Source organism: Neltuma alba, unplaced genomic scaffold, assembly GCF_004799145.2.
Source record: "Neltuma alba isolate B1F8T4 unplaced genomic scaffold, ASM479914v2 tig00010730_pilon, whole genome shotgun sequence".
NCBI classification, from domain to species: Eukaryota; Viridiplantae; Streptophyta; class Magnoliopsida; order Fabales; family Fabaceae; genus Neltuma; species Neltuma alba.
Window position 1 is genome coordinate 234559 of NW_021635559.1, and position 19423 is coordinate 253981.

At 35.5% G+C, this 19423-nt stretch overlaps 1 long non-coding RNA gene across 2 annotated transcripts; it reads right to left on the reverse strand.

Moving 5' to 3' along the window:
• Nucleotides 1-237: 237 nt before the first annotated feature.
• On the reverse strand, nt 238-4633 carry LOC114758537 (uncharacterized). 2 transcript variants are annotated; one of them, XR_003741820.1, is made up of 2 exons: nt 3956-4633; nt 238-1020 (listed from the first exon to the last, which is right to left on the reverse strand). It is a non-coding gene; the product is annotated as an uncharacterized LOC114758537 (long non-coding RNA). The 2 variants fall into 2 exon arrangements; XR_003741821.1 differs by lacking the exon at nt 3956-4633 and adding an exon at nt 1332-2263.
• Between the last annotated feature and the right edge of the window lie 14790 nt (nt 4634-19423).

The window sequence follows — 19423 nt, forward strand, 5'->3', positions numbered from 1 at the left end:
CTCCTCCGTCAGTTTTAGCATCTGAATGGTCAGAGGTCCTAAATAATATATGCTCAATTGCTTTCAACCTAGACAAGAACTCTACTTGTTATTACTACCTAGAGCCTCTGACATAGGTTAATTTCTTCATCATTTAGATCATTTGAGTGCACATTTGAAGAATCTGTATTAGAACTGATAGATGTCTTGAGCCTTAATAATCCTGCTTAAATAATGTAATGAATTCAAAAATTCATAATACAGGAAATAGATTATATGAACATGATTAAAAACGAGTTTGCAAGAACTAACTCTTCAATATCATAGTATCGTAGAAACAATTCACAAATTCTAAACATCCATTGAGCCTAGACTCCACTGCCCAAGATAACCAAATAATGACCAGGAGAAATACCTACAGCCAAAAGGGCTCGATCGTGCACGACATATTCAAATCAATTGAAAACCTGTCCCATGACGTTGAAAATAATAAATCAAGATTCACTAGAACTAGTCAGGTCTCCAACCATCAACAAAGTTCTAGTGAAAATAATAATAAGAAACGCATCCTTCCATAAACTTCAGCCAACCTATGATGCACAAGCAGGCTAGTGTTTTTCATTATAATGTCTTTTTGAGCAAGTAAATAATAATTGCATTTGAAGATAAACTCTTACCAGCCTCCTCTTATGCTCACTATTAGGAATGCTACTACCCCTTTTGTGTTAAGTGTCTCCTTTGGAAGATGGCCCATTGGCTTTAGCTATGTCACACTTGACCTGATAATCTTCTGATGTCCATATTTTCTCTAAATTATTCATGACATTATCTGGAATCCAATTAGGCCTAATATGTTTTTGAAACAGGTCTTGCCAACACGATACATAGTACTCCTCTGGTCCTAAATATAGGACCCTTATACTAGTGTATATAAGGGTCTTATATTTAGAACCGAAGGAGTATTTCTTAAGATTACTCCACATTTTGTATTCTAATTTTTCTTTATAGCATCTTCATCTTGTGGTAGTCATTTAAATTTTTCTGCACAAATGAGAAGCCAAAAAAGAAATCAAAACAAAAACAGAGTGAGGGATTAAAAATCAAGACATGATACAAGTATAATATACCGCCCATTTAGTAAACCACATTTGCTTAATTTGAGGAGGTGTTGCTTTCCAACTAAAACATGGATGTTCAAATTTTGCTCAAACTATAGGAAGAATAATCCGTATAGAACCAACATCAGGATTAAACCTGAGAATAATTCTATAGAAATCATTATTAAATGTAAAAATGACTTTCAGCTACTAAATAGAGATATCAAATAAAGTAATGTAAACTTAATGACTTACGTTTTCTTCTCAGGATAAATCTATGTTCAACTATCTGAGGCATCATAACTCCATGGTGCAAAACTAGTGAGAGGAGCCTGTGAAGTGGGAGGCTGCGAGTGTTTTGTTCCAGGAGAAGAAATTGGACAAGATGATGTAAGTGACAATGAGGGTCTTCTAATTGATTCAATCATGAACGGAGATGATGTAGATCTGGATGGTTTGGGCATGATTGGAGATGATCTAGGTCTAGATGGTCCTGGCATAATTGGAGGAGTAGATGCGGCTGAATCATGAGGAAGAAGGGATTTTTCAAGTTGCAAAGGCAATTATGCAAGTGTTATAGTACTCAATTGGACCCTACAATACTTTAGGCTACGACTTGACACTTGCATATTCAAATTTCAACCTTGAGTTAGTGATAAATAATAAATCAATCATCACAAAATTGAATCTAATCAAAACTAAATCAATTAAAAGTCAATGCAATCAATGTTAAACTCAACACTAAATAGCAACAGAAATTCAGAACCATAATTTATGTATCAGCATCATTGTCTTCTGTATAAGAATCTTCTTCACCATCTTCTATATCTTCTTCTTCACCATGTAATCAGTTAGCATATGTACTTCTTCATAGCAAATTTCAAAGTCTCTTTGGTTATTCAATTCATCATCATGAACAATTGCTAGTAGTATACCCTAGTCCATCCACTTAAGATGCCCCTATATTTGTTTCAGATGTAGGAGTGCCAATTATGCTATGAGCCTTGACCTTTAATAAACACTAACTAGTTTGCCTTTTGACGGAAAAGATAAAAGCATGTAGTCCACCTGCATTGCTTATTGAGCAAAAATAAATGGGTTATACTAATTGGGTTTGGGGCCTCTAATGTATCCCTCTAATGTCCTTCGCAATGCCCCAACCTCCTGAATGATTTTTTCCCCCTTTTGATCATTAGATTCCATGTAAAATAAGTGACATTTTAATATCTTAGGGTAATGAAATGGTGCAATTTTAAATTTTTTTACAATTTTCCAAAGAAAAATGCTGTAAATTTTGTGTTTTCTATGAAAAATCATAAAAAATTTCAAAATTGCATAACTTCATTATCTTAAGATATCAAAATGCTGCTTATTTTAAACGATAATCTAGTGATCAAAAGAAAACTGGGAAAAAAAAATTTGGAAAGTTGGGACATTTCAAAGGGCATTAGAAAGCATTAAAGAGAGGTGTATTAGAGGCTCCAAGCCCATACATGTTGTACCTCCGTAATTCATGAACTTCAATAGTCCCCTATTCACATACTGCTCATCAACCCTTATACCATGATTCAGTGACTCAGTTGAACAAATGAATCTATTTAATTATATATTCATCTTTGATTTTCTGAAACTTCCATTCTATGGCCCAGTTAATGAAGATAGAATCTGTACTTTTAATTCTAAGTTAACAAATTACACAATAAAAAATTAAAATAATTAACATAGCATGCAAGATTCAGCAATATTTGTACTCAAATCATTAACCTATACTTTAAAGAACTCTAAGTTAAGAAATTCTGTCTTGAGATTAGAACAGTATTAATAATGGACTTGCATGTAACATTATTGCAATCCAAGACAACTCAGGAGCATCACAGTCAGAAAATGTTTTTAACCGATCCCAAATGAAAAAACAAGCCAAATTCATTTTATACTCAATTCCTTTATGATGATAGGCAACCTACATTTGTGAACAACTACAGCACTCTTCAAACAAAAATAAAGATCTTGGTAAATGACAAAGTGATGTGGCATACCCTTTAATAATCCTTTTTGGGAAAACTCTCTTACTAACAATGACTTATGTCAAAAAGAAAGAGTTATGATTAATCTCTTTTCAAGACAAAAAGTTACAAGAGTCAAATTAATGAGTTATCTGCTGCATTGTGCCATATCTTCTATTAATCTTATATTCAAGGAAGAGGTCATATTCCTTTTCTTGTCCAACAAAATTTTTTCATAATAACTAGACTTCCCTCCTATTTTCTTCACATTCACTTTCCTTCCAATACCATATATTCTATTCAAGACCCAAATAAATCAATTATGAAAACTATTAGAACATTGTAAGGCACCTAATAAACCATAACCAATCAACATGAGATATTCCAACTAAAAACTGAAAAGCTTCTCTCTTCATATTCTCACACTAAACTAATCATTCTAACAAGTTTAAACACTAGATTTCGAATCTTTATGTATTAACATAGAATTTACACATTGCAAAATAAAGTCCAACCAAAATTATAACTCCCATGGATAACTATAACCTAAACCACTGTAATCTCTTATAGGGGCGTTTTAACAAACAAATTACGCTAACTAACAAAATTGCTACATTCATGCCAAAACAAAAAACAAAATTGCAAGATAAGTTTTGTAACATATTCAGTCTCTTTTCAACTAACCCCAAACATCATATGCAAGCTCCCCAAGGCATTTAGTCACCATCTTCATTAACTAGATTTATTTCCTCACTTCTAAGTTCTCTATTAGTTTTAAAAAACGGAAGAAAAATAATCAATACCTCTTATCATTTACATTCAGATGCTACACAAAACATTACAAATAAAAGTACCCCATTTAAAAAAATTTTCTACCTCCTTGAATTTCTGCCAACACCCAGGCCTTTTTCTCCCCCGTTTTGGGTTTAAAATTTGGCAAAAGAATGCTTCAAAATAGGTCCAAATAGTTGCAGCAATTACGAATACTAGCTGTGGCATATCCAAAGAAAGAAGAAAGAAAGGGTGGAATTTGAATGAGATAGGCCCTTACCCAACGCTGCAACAGAACGAATCATAAGGGGAGACGATGGAGATTAGCGACACAACCCTTAGACTTGAAGAGAGTAGCAGCAATGGAAGAAAAATCGCGGAGCAACTTTGGCAGCCACACACATAGACGAGCTCGATTGTGTTTTTGGGTTCTCAAAATTTTTTTTCCTTCTCTCCCCCAAAACCAATCATAAGAACTGAAAGGGTGGATGAAAATGGAGCGTAGCTCCATGACACAGATTAGAAAATCGCGATAGAGAAGGCAAGAGTTCTTCACTGTTATGTTCTTCAACATGCCGGAGAAAAGGGACGGAAATGGACGCCGAACTCAGGCTCCAAGTTGGAGTGTAAGTGCAACAATGGGGAGCTCGAAGAAGAAGCAGCTGGTAAAGGAGGGAACGAAAAGGGACGCCGAATTCGAGCTCCTAAGGCAAAGATGAAGATGATGATGAGACCGGAGGAGATGACTCCGTTGAGGCCAAAAATTGGAAGGCAAGAAAAAGAAGAACAAATCTTGACTTTGAAATGAATTTGGTAGGGCTCCTTTTGCTCCCGCCTTGTGGGTAGCGACTCAGCCGCCCGAAAAAAAAAAAAAAAATCTAACAAGCAAAGAAAATAACAAATAAAATGCAAAAAAGCTAAATTCCAAATGGAGGCCTAAGATTTGCTAATGCCCATGCATAGAGAGGAGGAAAACTAAAATGCGGCATTTTGAAATTTAAGAGGAACCATAAAAATGTGTCTTTTTTAAATAAAAAAAGCTTAAAATGTAAATTTGTTTTAAAATTTTTTATTTCAGAGCGTTAGGCAATCAAAAGGTATTTTGGGTACAAGTATGTCCCAAAAGTTTAAAACCATAGCAATTTTACCCATATCATCAAAAAACTAATATTAATTACTAAAATAGTGATATTGGCCATTAACATTTCTCATGGTAGGGAGCAAAAGTAATATGATTTTAAACTTCCAAAGCTAATTTGCAAAAAATAAATCTTTCGGATGACTAGTCTTAAGTGAAAACTTTTGGAAAAAATTTACACCTTGTCCATTCCAAAAATTTTTACCTGGCTATAAGAGATTAAAAATTAGAATGAGGGTCAATGTAGGAACTAGAAGGGGAGATGAAACAACTTTTAATGTGAAACCCCGATAAGGTCTGGGCTGGTATTTTTGTAATAATCGGTTTAGAAAGAGCAAAACAGAAAAATTTGAGAAAAATTCTAGAAAATCCCTAAAAAATAGGAAAAGTATAAATTGGAAGTTTTGAAAACTTATTTGAGGATCAAAAGGTGAAATTACAGTAAAAGCAAATTATTACGGAATTTCCCGTAAACAGAGGCTTTTCAGGAAATTTTTATTTAAAAAATTATGGAATGTTACTAGTGAATAGTAACCGATAAAGTTTCCAATTGGTTTGAGATAGTGATTTGGTTTGTGATCCAGCTTTTTGGACCAGCCCAAACCTTTTTTGGGGCCTACATTGAGCCCAATAAGGGCCCAATTTCGTGCAGTTTCCAGGTCCCTCTATTTATATTAAAATAAATGTGAAATTAAGGGATAATTGTGTGGAATAATCTAGATTAAGGCCACTTGTGAAGATCCGATTATTTTGGCACTTGATGACTGCCACATACACCCCTTGAGGTGTCCATTTTTGGCCAAATTAGGAGGGAGAGGGGAAGATTGAATTTTTCTATAAATATCCCTTGGAAAATACAAATAAATGTTGGAAAATTAGAAAAATAAGGGGAGACTCTGTCACTGTAGCTCCAGCTCCATTTGGCTGAAAATCTTAAGGGTTTTGGATAAGGAATCATTCAACTTACCTTAAGGAAACATTTAGGTATGCTTTATGCCTTCCTATTCCTAAGTTTCAAGCTTGGTTAGTTGAGGTTTTTAGCTTGAAAAATTAAGAAAAATACTGCCAAAATTTTGCTGGACTTTGTGATGTTTGGGAAAGGATAGAAACCTTAATAATCAAGTAGAATAAGCAAGATTAAATGGTATATGGATTGGTTTTTGGAAGAAATTGCATCTAGGGTTCTATGTCATTTTCGGCCTAGCACTGTTCATGCTGAAGGAAATTGTTTTGGTTCGATTTGATGATTCCAATGGCTTTAAAACATGTTTTTGTGTAGGGATATTTGGTTGGGAAGTGTTTAAAATCATTAGAATCAAAAATAGAATTTTTAAAGATATATAACCCCCTATTCAACCAAGGTAAATTCATGGGGAAGGAGTATGAATTTTAAAAATTTGATTGCACCATTGGATTTCTCATGAAAAATTGTGTAGGATTGAGTCATGAGGTTATTGATTCTAAAGGAGGAATCACTTGGTTAAAAATCAAAGAAAAAGGGGAGAATTATTGAGTTAAAGTTTAGGAATTGTGTTTGAGTTGGTTAGTGATTAATGTGGTCTATTTTTATAGTTGGTTTAATAGGCATTGTGAGGAGGAACCAAGGAGAAACTTTGTTCCTCGAAGTAACCTAGTGGACAAGTGTTGAAAAGGTTGCTTTGAATTATAATTTGATTGTTTATCTTGCTTGTTTAATATGATTTCTTGTTTGCTTGGGTTGGAGGAACTTGTGTTGTGCTTTTGGTTAATTGAATGACATTGGTTTATGCTTTGGCCAAATGCATTGTGGTATGCCAATATGGGAAATGTTAATGTTCCTCTCCTTGCATGCTATTAGATGTGATTTCCTATGGTTGAGAATAGTTTTGAATGGTATGACATGTCACATGTAAACTTGTTTGATTTACATGACAGTCATAATTCATAAGCTACTGAGATTTCTTTGAAATCTCACTCCCCATATGTTAAATTATGTCTCAAATAGGAAATGACTCATCTGATGGCAAGGGCAAGGACATGGTTTTGGGAAGAAGGAGCAATAGAGAATTTATGATATTTTGGAAAGTTGTGTAATGTTCCAATGAGTTTGATGTTAATTTGTAATGGATTATGAATGTTAATATGATGAAAATTATGTTTATTTGGCATGCCCTAATGTTGGAAATTTGAATGGTATAATGCCAAAAGGATATGGATAAGGAAAAAGGAAAAAGGAAAAAGAATTAAAGAAAATGGAATTAAGGGATAAATATACCCTAAAAGTGACTAATTTTGTGACACATAAAATAATGAGCAATTGTTAGAATTTGAGTATGAAATTTTACAGGCTTATACATATCATTTTTAGCTTTAAATCAAGTGGTAAAATATTAAAATTGGAGTCTTGTGCTAAGAGTTATGCCCTTCCAAAATTAGGCAAAAATACTAGAAATTTGAAAATTGACCATATGAATAGTACATCTTATCGATTTTTCTGGTGCTATTCTGGATGGAATTGAGTTCAATGAATATTTTTCATCCATAGAAATCTTAGCAAGATTCATGTGAAAATTAGAACCACCTCGTTTTGATTTTTCTAGAATTAGTTATGAATTTTCAAAGTTGGCCCAAATTCATATGAACAGTGTACGGACAGAATTAAAGGTGAAATTTTAAAATTGAAAATTTTCATCCAAAAACATTGCAAAATACATTCTAATGGTTCCAAGTGATGTATAATGGGATATAAAAGGAGGTGAGACACTTTTTCATATCAAAGCAAAGGTTCTGGCTCTGTTTTCGTGCACTGTGTTTGCTGTTATGTATTGTGCACAATGATTGATATTGTGAATAGTGTTTGGTAGTTGCACTGTTTTGACTGTTATTGTTAAACTTGAATTATAGTTGTTTGATTAAATGCTTCTACTTGGGATTATATCTGGGGTAGATTGGTATATTATAGATTGAGTTGAGTGTAGGATAAATTATGGCCTGCTGTAGTGATGATTCCGGGGAAACGATGAACCAAAGGATGCCGAGGGAACCGTATCCAGACTGGTACCACCCCCATGTTTCCAACCCCAACAACCCGACTCCACCACCCAGATATTACTAGCTTCTTTGGGAGATAGAAGGTATATTTTCTAAGGAAGATTTTAATGACCTAGTAAAACTTGAGAAGGGTGATGCTCAGAGCACCACACGACTTTGACCATACCCTGACGAGGTGGGTCCTAATGCCATTAGGGTAGTGCCTCTCTGGATGGTGAAGCCAGAGCAGATTGAGGCCAAGAATCTATCAATCAAGAAGAGACCTCTGTTACTGAAGAAGAAATTTAAAGATTATAACAATCTCTTCCAGGAATTCATGGAACTCGGTAGACACATAGATCTAACTCAGAATCAATACGTCACGGTCTACCAGGACTACTTCTATTACTTGAGGTTACTACATAATGAAGTAGTCGAGGAAGGTCAGTTTGTGAATGGCGCCTTATAGTGCCGGGTGTTAGTAAAGAAATTACCTACCACCCGAGTTTGGCAGACACAAATTCGACAACTCTGCAAATCCTCAATGCCTAGTGATTTTGATAGTTGCTAGATGACTTAAAACTTTCTGTAGTTACTTTGTTTCCCTCTTCTTCTACTAGGCTCTAAATATAGGCTGACTATATACTATACTAACTGTGGTGGGCTGTGACCTTACTTTTTGCTAACTGTGCTGATGTATATGTAAACTAAAAAGGTAATAAATATCATTTATGTAAATTAATGATTCTGTTCCTCTTGTAATTGAAAGAAAAACAACAAAATGGTAAGAGGAAGACAAGGATCAAGAGGTAGGAGACCCGGTACAAGGAGAGAGTCATCAAGACCCCCTGTTGACCCGATTGAGTGGATAATGGAGAGGTTGGAGGAGCAACAAAGGAATATGATTGAGATACAGGCCACACAAGTTAGGTAGGAACAATAGAGGGATGCTGCTATAGCTACAGCAGTAGCAGTAGTACTGGCACGATTACAACAACCCGGGCAAGGAATAACCGGGACAGCCCAGCCTATACCACCACAGCAACCACAAGAAACTACTCCTGTGAGACCCTAACCTGCTGCAAAACTTGATACGCTGCAGCAGTGGATTGTTAAGTTCGGTAAACACAACCCTCTTGCTTTTAAGGGAACTTTTGATGTGCAAGTAGCTGAGGACTGGATAACTCAGGTAGAAAAGATCTTTGCTATCCTAGAGTGTTTGTTTGAGAGGAAGACTCAGATGGCAATATATAAGCTAGAAGGGGAAGCAGATAGATGGTGGAAAAACACCGAGTTGATCCTCCAAGCCAATAAAACCCCAGTCACATGGGAAATATTCAAGGACCAATTTTTCCTAAAAACTTTTCCCGATCTGTAAAGGATGAGAAAGAAGCAAAGTTTCTCACCATAAGGCAAGTAGTAAAAGAGCCCTTCGATGAGTACCTGGCAAGGTACATTAAGTTATCCAGGTACTCTACTTATCTCCAGCACATGAACGAAGAGCACTAGTTTACGGAGAAGATAATCAGGGTACTGAAGCCTGAGTTGAGAGAAAAGTTAGCCCCAAGACAACTAGAAGTTTTAATAAGGTAGTGGAAGTCTACTGTATCACCAAGAATAGCCAGAATCATGCTGAGCTGGCTAGAGTAACCCTGTGAGCCGAGAAGCCAGGGGCGAGAGCAGGTCAGGAAGATACTTCTCTCGGTGGTAGCCAGAAAAGAAGGAGATTTAATTGGAGCAGGAAATCGAGGCAAGGAACCTGACGAGTAGGCGCAAGAAATATCCATTGGGGAGCAGAGAATGTTCGCTAAAGAAGGGAATGCGAGCGTTATGGCCGCAATTACAGAGATTGGCCATGCATGATGAGTCAAAGCATGTGCTTTTGGTGCATGTTAGTGGCAGTCTTACCCAAGAGGGGGTGAATTGGGTGAGTTATAAAATTTAAACGTATTGAAAACAGTGAGATAAATAAAAACAGAGAGCGTTGAGTTAGAAAGATTTCACCGCAGAGCGAAGACACAGGATTTATACTAGATTGGTCTTAACTACTTGACCTACATCCAGTCCTTAGAACACCTTTGAGAATTCTACTATGATCCAAGATTAAACGAGCTCTTGGCGCCTCAGTACATTAATTGATTTTCTTAATTACTCCTCCTTACTACTCGTAAGGTTATAATCCCTCTTAAGAGTCCACACTCTTGAGTTACTCTCTAAAACTAAGTAAGGTACGTATATCTCTCTCTCTCTCATAAAGTAAATAAGTATGAAACATTAAAGCTCAGTGAAGAAGAAAACAGAGTATTGAATGCAACAGTAAAAATTTTAGCAGAAGGTAGCTTGCATATTCAATGACTCATTCAATGCTCTTCACACCTTTTATAGTTAGAGAAGTTTAATTAACTGTCAGACTGAAGAACCTCTAGCCGTTGGAAGTTTGGTTGCTTGTTTTCCCAGTTGCAACAATATTAGCCATTAATGCTTCTGACATGGTAGGTTAAGGGCTACTAAATATCTGTTAAGCTTCGTATTCTGTAAAAATACATAAAACTATTAAGTTTTTCCTTCAGAATAAAACTCATGAAGATAATTGATCAAGTGATAATAATAAACATTCATGTGGCGGTTGGAAAGGGAATCAATCAATCACCAGATGCATTAAACATGAACTGGACATCATTGATCGAAGTCATGATCGATAACTGGTTGATCGATCAAGTTATCGATTAATCAAAGTGAAAGAATTTGAAACAGATGAGTATATTTATTGATCAAGTTATGGATTAACAGTTGATCGAAGAAGTGATTGATAAACAATGAGAAATGAATACGATGACTTCAAACGAGATATTTCAAGATTAAAGCTTTTAAATTCTCCTATGCCTTTGAATTCCTTCAAAGAGAATTATGTGTAAAAAGAAGACTGAGAAAAGCTTAAAGATAAATACATAAGAGATTTTGAAATCATCCTGAAAAGCTTGTTATGAAATGAATTTGTAAATTGATCAAATAAGTGATCGAAAATTGCTTGATCAATCAAGTTATTGATAAAGCTAAGTAAGAGGAAAATAGATTTTAAACATCATTGATCAAACACTTTATCGATAAACGAATACTAGATAAACTAATTAATAAAAGGTTAAGAAAAGTTTTTCACATCGAAATCACAGAGTGTATAATGTTCGAGTGGTTGATCGATTAAAGATTGATCGATCAAGTGATCAATAAAATAGCATTGGAAAAACTTAGTTCAAAAGGCCAGGAAAGAGTTTGATCGATCAGGTTATGTGAAAATAGAGGTTTTAGGAGATTGGATGATCGATCATTCATCAATAAATCAATGATCGATTAAGTGATTGATTAAGGAACCAAACAACAACCTTGAACAAAAATATATCGATAATCTAGTGAGTTATTAAGCAATGCTCAATTAGGTTATCGATAAATCTCTGATCGATAAATGATGAATGAAATAGAATATAACTTAAGTGGAAGAGTTTTACCATTTATCTGTCTTCTCATCGATAATGTATTTATTGATCATGCGATCGATAAACTCTTACCAGAATTATGTCTCTTTATCTGTCAGTTGTTCGATCATCTAATTATCGATCAAGTGATCAATAATTTTTTGTAGACTTCTATACTGAACAGTATTAACAATGATCGATCAATTGATCGATTAACAAATAAAATTTGAATTATCTATCAATTTATTGATCAAGCTTAGTACCAACTTTAAAGCAAACAAAGACATTTTATCTGACACTTGATCGATTATCATTTGATTAATCAGGTGATCGATTAACATACTAAACCAGCATATACTTGATTTGTTATCATTAAAACCTGAAATCTAACATTCTCCCCCTTTTTGATGATGACAAAACACAAGTGTAAGATTAATCATATTTCTTCAGATAAAAAAAAACGTAAATCAGATCAAGAATTCAGTAAAAGCTCACAACAGCTAACAATATTCATTAGTGAATATCAAACTGTCAAAATTTAGTAGAAATGTGTAACTGATACATTTAACTACTGTCAGAATTCAAATTACATAAATATAACAGAAATACATGAAAACATAACAGAAAGCATAATAAAAACATAGAAGAACTAAACATATTCCTTCTCCCCTTTTTGTCAATATCAGAAGGTAGGGAAGAAGTAGAGACAATAAGCAAAGTAATAGGAATAGGAAGAGGGGGAAGCTAAGAAATTAGAGAAATAGCCTAAGAAATAGGTGGAAGAGTTAGAGAAGGAGCAGGTTGAGGAACAGTGATAATGGCTAAAGTGGATGGAGTGGGAGAGGATATGACAGGAATAGAAGGAGAAGCAGGTATGGGAGAGGTTGAGATAGGTGTGGAAGATGGTTTAGGAACAGGATAAGGAGGAGAGGGTGGATGTGACAGGAGGTCTTTAAAACTAAAGAAAGTGTTGGGTGCAAAGAAATTATTACAGAGAGAAGCTACCATCCCTTTCAACTCTCTAATCTCCTTTTCAACATAATCAAATCTCTAGGAGACCTCTTTTTCCAAGACTACCATGGCTTGACGATGAAGATCTAATATCTTGGAAAGTCCATCAAATTTCTTGTCTGAAATTTCCCTATAAGCATTGGTCATGGCATACATTCTTTTTTCAAACTCTTGTAGCTTAGTTTGGAATATATTTTGGATGGTGTTGCCATAAAATGAGGGGCCAAGGTTTAAGAAGGTTCTGTAGAAGACTCAGCCTCATCCTGGCCCTTTAAAGCATTGGTCATTGGCTGTTTTCCTTTCTCTTTCCTTGCCAATTTATGTGAAGACTGAAAGGGCACTGGAATCTTCATTTTATTGAGCTGGTTAACTCCAAATGCAGGAAGCTTTACTTTGACTTCTCCAGGCTCGAAGGGTGTAATCTTGTTTACTTGGAGAAAGTATATGACTAGCTGAGGATAGGGGATAGGTGTGGATTTGGACTTATTGAGTGTGAAATCCTTCATCTCTCTGTAGATCAAGGCTCCAATATTGATTTTCTCTCCACTGATTCTGCCTAACAGAAGGTAATCATCCTGGTTTAAGTGTGAGAAGCTGCCAGACTTGTTCACCATGCTCCCTGAATAAATGTAGTAGATTATTCTATAATAATTACACATTTATTTTGTGGGAAGTTCAACTCTCCTGGGTAGCTATCACTCTGTATCAGAACCTTGTATGCTTTTATGTCATTCATGTCCCCTCCTCTGACATATTCTGGATTCCCCAAAAGTTCATTTATCTTAGCAAAAGTGAGAGTATTGGTTCTGCCTCTAAGTTTTGTTGTGAGATAATTATTCACTAAATTATCTTGGTCATCATACTCTTCTACATATTCCATATTGTAGTAAAATCTCTTGACCACTTCAGGACAGTATTCACCACCAATGCTCAGCCAGTTGGAGTAGTGTTCTAGAGGGTTACTCAAATCCAATTTGATTTTCTCATTCTTTTTCAAACTATCCAGATTTACTGAGACCAGAGGACAAAATTTTCGAGTTGCAAAATCAGCTTTAAACTTTAACATGCTTACATCTTGATCTAAGTTTCCAACCAAGAATTTAGATGGTGATTTGGAAAGGATACTTGGGCAGAAGGCTGTTGAGACACACCTTCTCCTGTTCTCTGTTTCTTGTGCCGTGGTTGTTTGGGGACATAAATTCTTAGTACAGCCTCCATAGCTTTTTGAACTGAAGCTTCATCATCGGATTCTGTTTTAGATTCTTCGGTCATAACTGGCAACTTGGATTTTAAGCGTGGAGACCATCTTTGTGGTGTAGGTTGCCCAGTTCCTTCATCTTGGCTTTCTCTGATTTTATGTACCTCCTTTTTCTTCATAGTCTCTTGCCTTATTTTGGGTCTATATCTCCTTTTCGTTGTAGGAGCAGCAATCTCTTTGGACTGGGTTTGTTTTTTTGTGTTTTCTTCCCGGTCACTTCCAGGTTGTTTAACCCTTACCATTTTCTGTTGCACCAAAGGATTCTAACAGATTTATCAGTAAAATTAGCGTTTGAAGGGTTTGGTAGTGATCGAAAGGGCTTTAAGAGTGATTTCAAGTGGAAAGGTGTGAGGAATTTGATGAAACAATGAAAAACCAAATGTTGTGTGAAACAGGGGTGACGGTTTTATCGAACTAGGGTTGCGATAGATGGGGTTTTTCAAAATCTGAACGTTATAAGCACTAAATTTATCGATTAAGTTATTGATCAATGCATAATCGATCATGTGTTTGATAAATAAGAAGAACAAACAAGAATACTAAGGCAATTATCGATCAAGTTATCAAACAATGAATTATCGATAATGTTATCGATAAATGTTAAGTAAAAGCACGTACCTAGTTTGGTTATCGATCATTTGATCGATTAATATTTTATCGATCAGCTTATCAATAACTCTTACTCATTGGCCAGATTTGACTGAGATTCTTCGTTACTGTTGATCGATAATTGAGTGATCGATCAGCTTCTCGATAATTTTCCTTCCATCATTTTGGTTAGTTCCATATTCCTTCTTTATCAAGCAGTTGATTGATAACCCATGCCAATTCACTATGTAGTTATTGTTGTCTTCATCGATTATACCATACTCTATTCACCTCTGTTTTTCTATGACAAAACAGAGCTTCCTGCAAAACAAATTTCTATACACTCTGATGCTTAATTTAGTCTTTTAATCATCAAAACTTTAAATCTAAGTACTCAAATTAGAGAAGTAGTATAAGATTTCTTACAGTTCATTGGGATTTACCATTCCCGATTCTCTTCTGAAGTAATTGAATTTCTGTTAATCGAGAGGCTTTGTGAATATATCTGCTATATGATATTCAGTGGGAATGAGTTCTACTTTCACATGTTTCTTTTGAACATGGTCCTAAATGAAATGATGTCGAATATCAATGTACTTGGTTCAGGCATGATGAACAGGATTCTTGGATAAGCTTATTGTGCTTGTGTTGTCACACAAGATTGGTATTTCTTTTAAGTTGATTCCCAAATCTCGTAGTTCCTGGTTTAACCATAGAATCTGGGCACAACAGCTGGCAGTGGCAACATATTCTGATTCTATGGAGGATATTGCCACAATATTTGCTTCTTGCTAGACCATGGGATAAGGCATCCTCCCAGAAATTGACATTGTTTACTGGTACTCTTTCTATCTGTCTTATAGCCTCCATGATCAGCATCTGAGTATCCCATTAGATATTCTGCTCCTTTCTTCGAATACCAGATTCCCAAATTTTGTGTTTTGACAAGATATCTGAGGATTCCCTTGACGGCTTCTTCATGTGATTCCTTAAGGGCTGATTGGTATCTTGCACATATTCCCAAGCTGAATTGGATATCTAGTCTGCTTACTGTAAGATAGAGTAGTGATCCAATCATTCCTCTATACTTGGTCAGATTTACCTCTTTACCCTTCTCGTCTGCGTCCAGTGAGATAGTTGAGCTCATAGGAGTCTTCATACTTTTAGCATTTTCTAATCCATATTTCTTTAGTAACTCCTTGAGATACTTCGTCTGGGATATGAATATGCTATTTCTCTTCTGCTTAATTTGCGATCCCAGGAAGAAATTCAATTCTCCCATTATTGACATCTTAAATTCACCCCGTATTAACTTAGCAAACTCTTGACAGAGATCCTCATTAGTAGCTCGGAATATAATATCATCCACATAAATTTGAATAATTAATAGTTCCTTTCTACTTCTTTTGATGAAAAGTGTAGCGTCCACTTTGCCTCTTTCGAAACCTTTTTCTATCAGGAAATTGCTAAGCGTTCGTACCAAGCTCTAAGAGCTTGTTTTAAACCATACAAAACCTTTTTCAATTTGTAAACATGATTAGGAAAATTTGGATCTTCAAAACCAGGTGGTTGTTTAATAAAAACTTCTTCTAAAATATAACCATTCAGGAATGCACTTTTAACATCCATTTGATATAATTTAAAATCTTTTATGTAAGCAAAGGCTAAGAGTACTCGTATGGCTTCCAATCTAGCTGCTGGAGCATATGTTTCCTCATAATCAATACCTTCTTCTTGATTATAGCCTTTAGCTACTAGTCTGGCTTTATTCCTGACGATTTGTGTAGATTCATTGAGCTTATTTTTAAATACCCATTTGGTGCCTATGAGTGGATGGTCACTAGGTCTAGGTACCAACTCCCAAACTTGATTTCTTTCAAATTGGTTCAGCTCTTCCTGCATTGCTACTATCCAGACTTCATCAAATAAAGCCTCGTTAACATTGGTTGGTTCAATATGTGATATAAATGCAGAGAAATGCACTTTATTGAACACTTGTCTCTGGGTTTTGACCCCTCCATTGACTTCCCCAATTAATTGTTCCAAAGGATGATTTCTATTATGTCTCCAAGCTTTAGGCTGTTCTAAATTTTCTTGTGAAAGAGGTTCATTTGAATCATCCTTGTTTTCTGAAAACTCTTCTGAAGGTACTTTGTTTGAAGATTTGTTCAAATTCAATTTTTTAAAATTTTGAATGATCTCAGCATTATCATCTAGAGGTTTTGAAATCAACCCAGTTTCAGCAAACACAACATGTATTGACTCTTCAATAGTGAACTTACGTTTGTTGAAAACTCTATAAGCTTTGCTACGATTAGAGTAATCGAGAAATAAACCTTCATTAGCTTTAGGATCAAATTTACTAAGATTTTCTTTATTGTTGTTGTGAATGTAGCACTTACTCCCGAAGATCTTTAGATGAGCCAGGTTAGGCTTCCTACAGATCATACGGAGTTTTCCCGAGTAGTGTTCTGATGTAAGCTCTATTGAAAATGTAGCAGGCCGTGCTCATTACTTTAGCCCAGAACACTTGTGAAATCCCTTTCTCATTCAGCATTGCTATTGCCATTTCTGTGAGTACTCTGTTCTTTCTTTCTATAACTCTATTTTGTTGAGGGGTTTTTGGTGCTGAGAAGTTGTGATCAATCCCATGCTCATCACAATAGTCCGTGAATTTATCATTCTCAAATTCTCCTCCATGATCAGTCCTGATTGACACAATAGAAATACCTTTCTTATTTTGGACCTTTTTGGCAAAAATGATGAAAGCATTAAATGTCTCATTTTTAGAGGAAAAAACAGAGTCCAGGTGAATCTCGAATAGTCATCAACTATCACAAGAGTATACAAGTTTCCTCTGAAACTTTTGACTCTTGACGGACCACCAAATCCATATGAAGCATTTGGAGTGGTCTTTCAGTTGAGACTGTCTTCTTTAATTTAAATGAGGACTTTGTTTGTTTACCCATCTGATAAGCATCACAAATAATATCATGTTCGTATTGAATTTTAGGTAAACCAATAACTAAGTCCCTTTTTATTAATTTTGAAAATTGATTCATGTTAACATGTGCAAGATGTTTATGCCAAAGCTAACTTTCCTCCTTTTTGCTAATAAAACAATTTTCAAAAAAATTTGAATCAATTTGAATAGTATAACAATTACCTTCCCTTGGAGCTCTCAATTTTACGCTCAACTCTTCCTTCTTCAATGGCAAGTCATCTTTGCTTATGACTAGGCATTCCTTTGAATGGAAGATCAACCAGTTGTTTTTGTTAGTACTTTGACTGACACTAAGTAGGTTGTGACATGAAATTTTTACGTAGTAAACATCTTCAACTTTGATCCCTTTGTCACTTCCTATTTCTCCGATTCCAGCAATTCTTCCAAATTGATTGCCACCGAAACTTACTTTGCCTCCTTCTCTTAGTTTGAGTGATGTGAACTTCTCAGTATCACCTATCATATATTTAGAGCATGCACTGTCGATATACCATTTGTTTGTTCTGAATGCTTTGAGACATACCTGTAACAACACAATCACGTTTTAGGTAACCATACCTTCTTGGGTCCTTTTTGGTTAGTATGGATTTTTTTAGGCACATAAGTACCTTTGGGAACCCATTTTAATGTCCCGTAGGTTCTTTTCTTCTTGTGATGACAAGAAGACGTTGTATGACTTTTACGATTGTAGTAAGAAGATAATGCAAAAGGATTAGAGGAATGAACAGTATTTCTAAAAAAAGTAAGATATGACCGACCACCACTTTTCTTTTTTCCTTTCCTCTTATCTTAAGTAGGATCATATCCTATTCCTGTTTTATCCATCAAGCACCGTTGGGCTCCCAGAATTACTTTAAGCATTTCACTACCCCTAGTGAATTTTTCCAATGTTTTTGTGAGCTCCTCAGCTTTCTTTTTGTTCTGCTTACATTCTATGCATATTGGGGGTGTGGTGTCTATTTGCTTCGCTTGCTGTTCTTCCAGAAGCTTTATCTTTTTCTTTGAGCTTACTAACTCCTTTGTAATTCTTACTAATTCTGAATGTAATGCATTGTATTTAGATTGTAATTCATCATAAGAGGGTTTAGAAGTGATTACCTCATCTGTCTCTGAATCTTCGTCCTCTTAAGCCATGAGACAAATGTTTGTTGTTTCTTCATCATCGCTCTCTTCTTCCTCTGAGGAACTATCTGCCCAGACTGACGTCACAAAGGCCTTCTTTTTTCTAAACTTTTCTTTCTTCTTATCTTTATCCTTCATCTTGGACAGCTGTGGACACTCTGCTTTGATGTGTCCCAGCTTTTTGCTTTCAAAGCAAATGATTAGATCCTTGGGCTCGTTTTGAGTGTGGAGGCTTTATGTTTTGATTGAAACCTCCTTCCAGCTTTGTTTCTATAGAATTTCTTAAACCTTCTGACTATAAGACCCATTTCATTATCTTCCAGGTCCTCTTCGTTTTCATCTTCACTTTCTTGAGTTTTGAGAGTGATATCTTAGTGATTTTTCTCGTTCATCTCCTTTTTGTATTTCTGCTTGCTCTCATACTCTGCTAGACTCCCGAATAGTACTGCGATAGAGCCAATTGATTCTCCCTTTGTTTCCTCAATGGCTGTTACTTTCGGCTCCCATTCCTTTGTGAGACTGCTTAAGATTTTCCTCACTTGATCTTCTTGACTATACTTCTTTCCGAGTACAGTGAGGTGATTTATGAGGTGTAAGAATATAACTTTCATGTCTCGGATGCTCTCTCCATCCTTCATTCTGAACAATTTGAATTCTGTAGTGAGAGTATTGATTCTGCTATATTTTATGCCAGTGTTCCCTTGTGAGCAATCTCCAGTGCCTCCCATATTTCCTTTGTAGTTTCCAAATTGGAAACTCAGAAATGTTCTTTTTGGCTAAGTGCACAGGTCAGTATGTTGATAGCTTTATCGTTTAATGTCACCAGCCTCTTGTCTTCTTCATCGAACTCCCTCGGACTCTTACGAACTTATTGACTGTCTACGGTTTTCATTGGAATGTAGTTGCCATGTTCGATCACATCCCATAAATCATAATTAGTAGCTTTGATGAAGATCTTCATCCTCATCTTCCA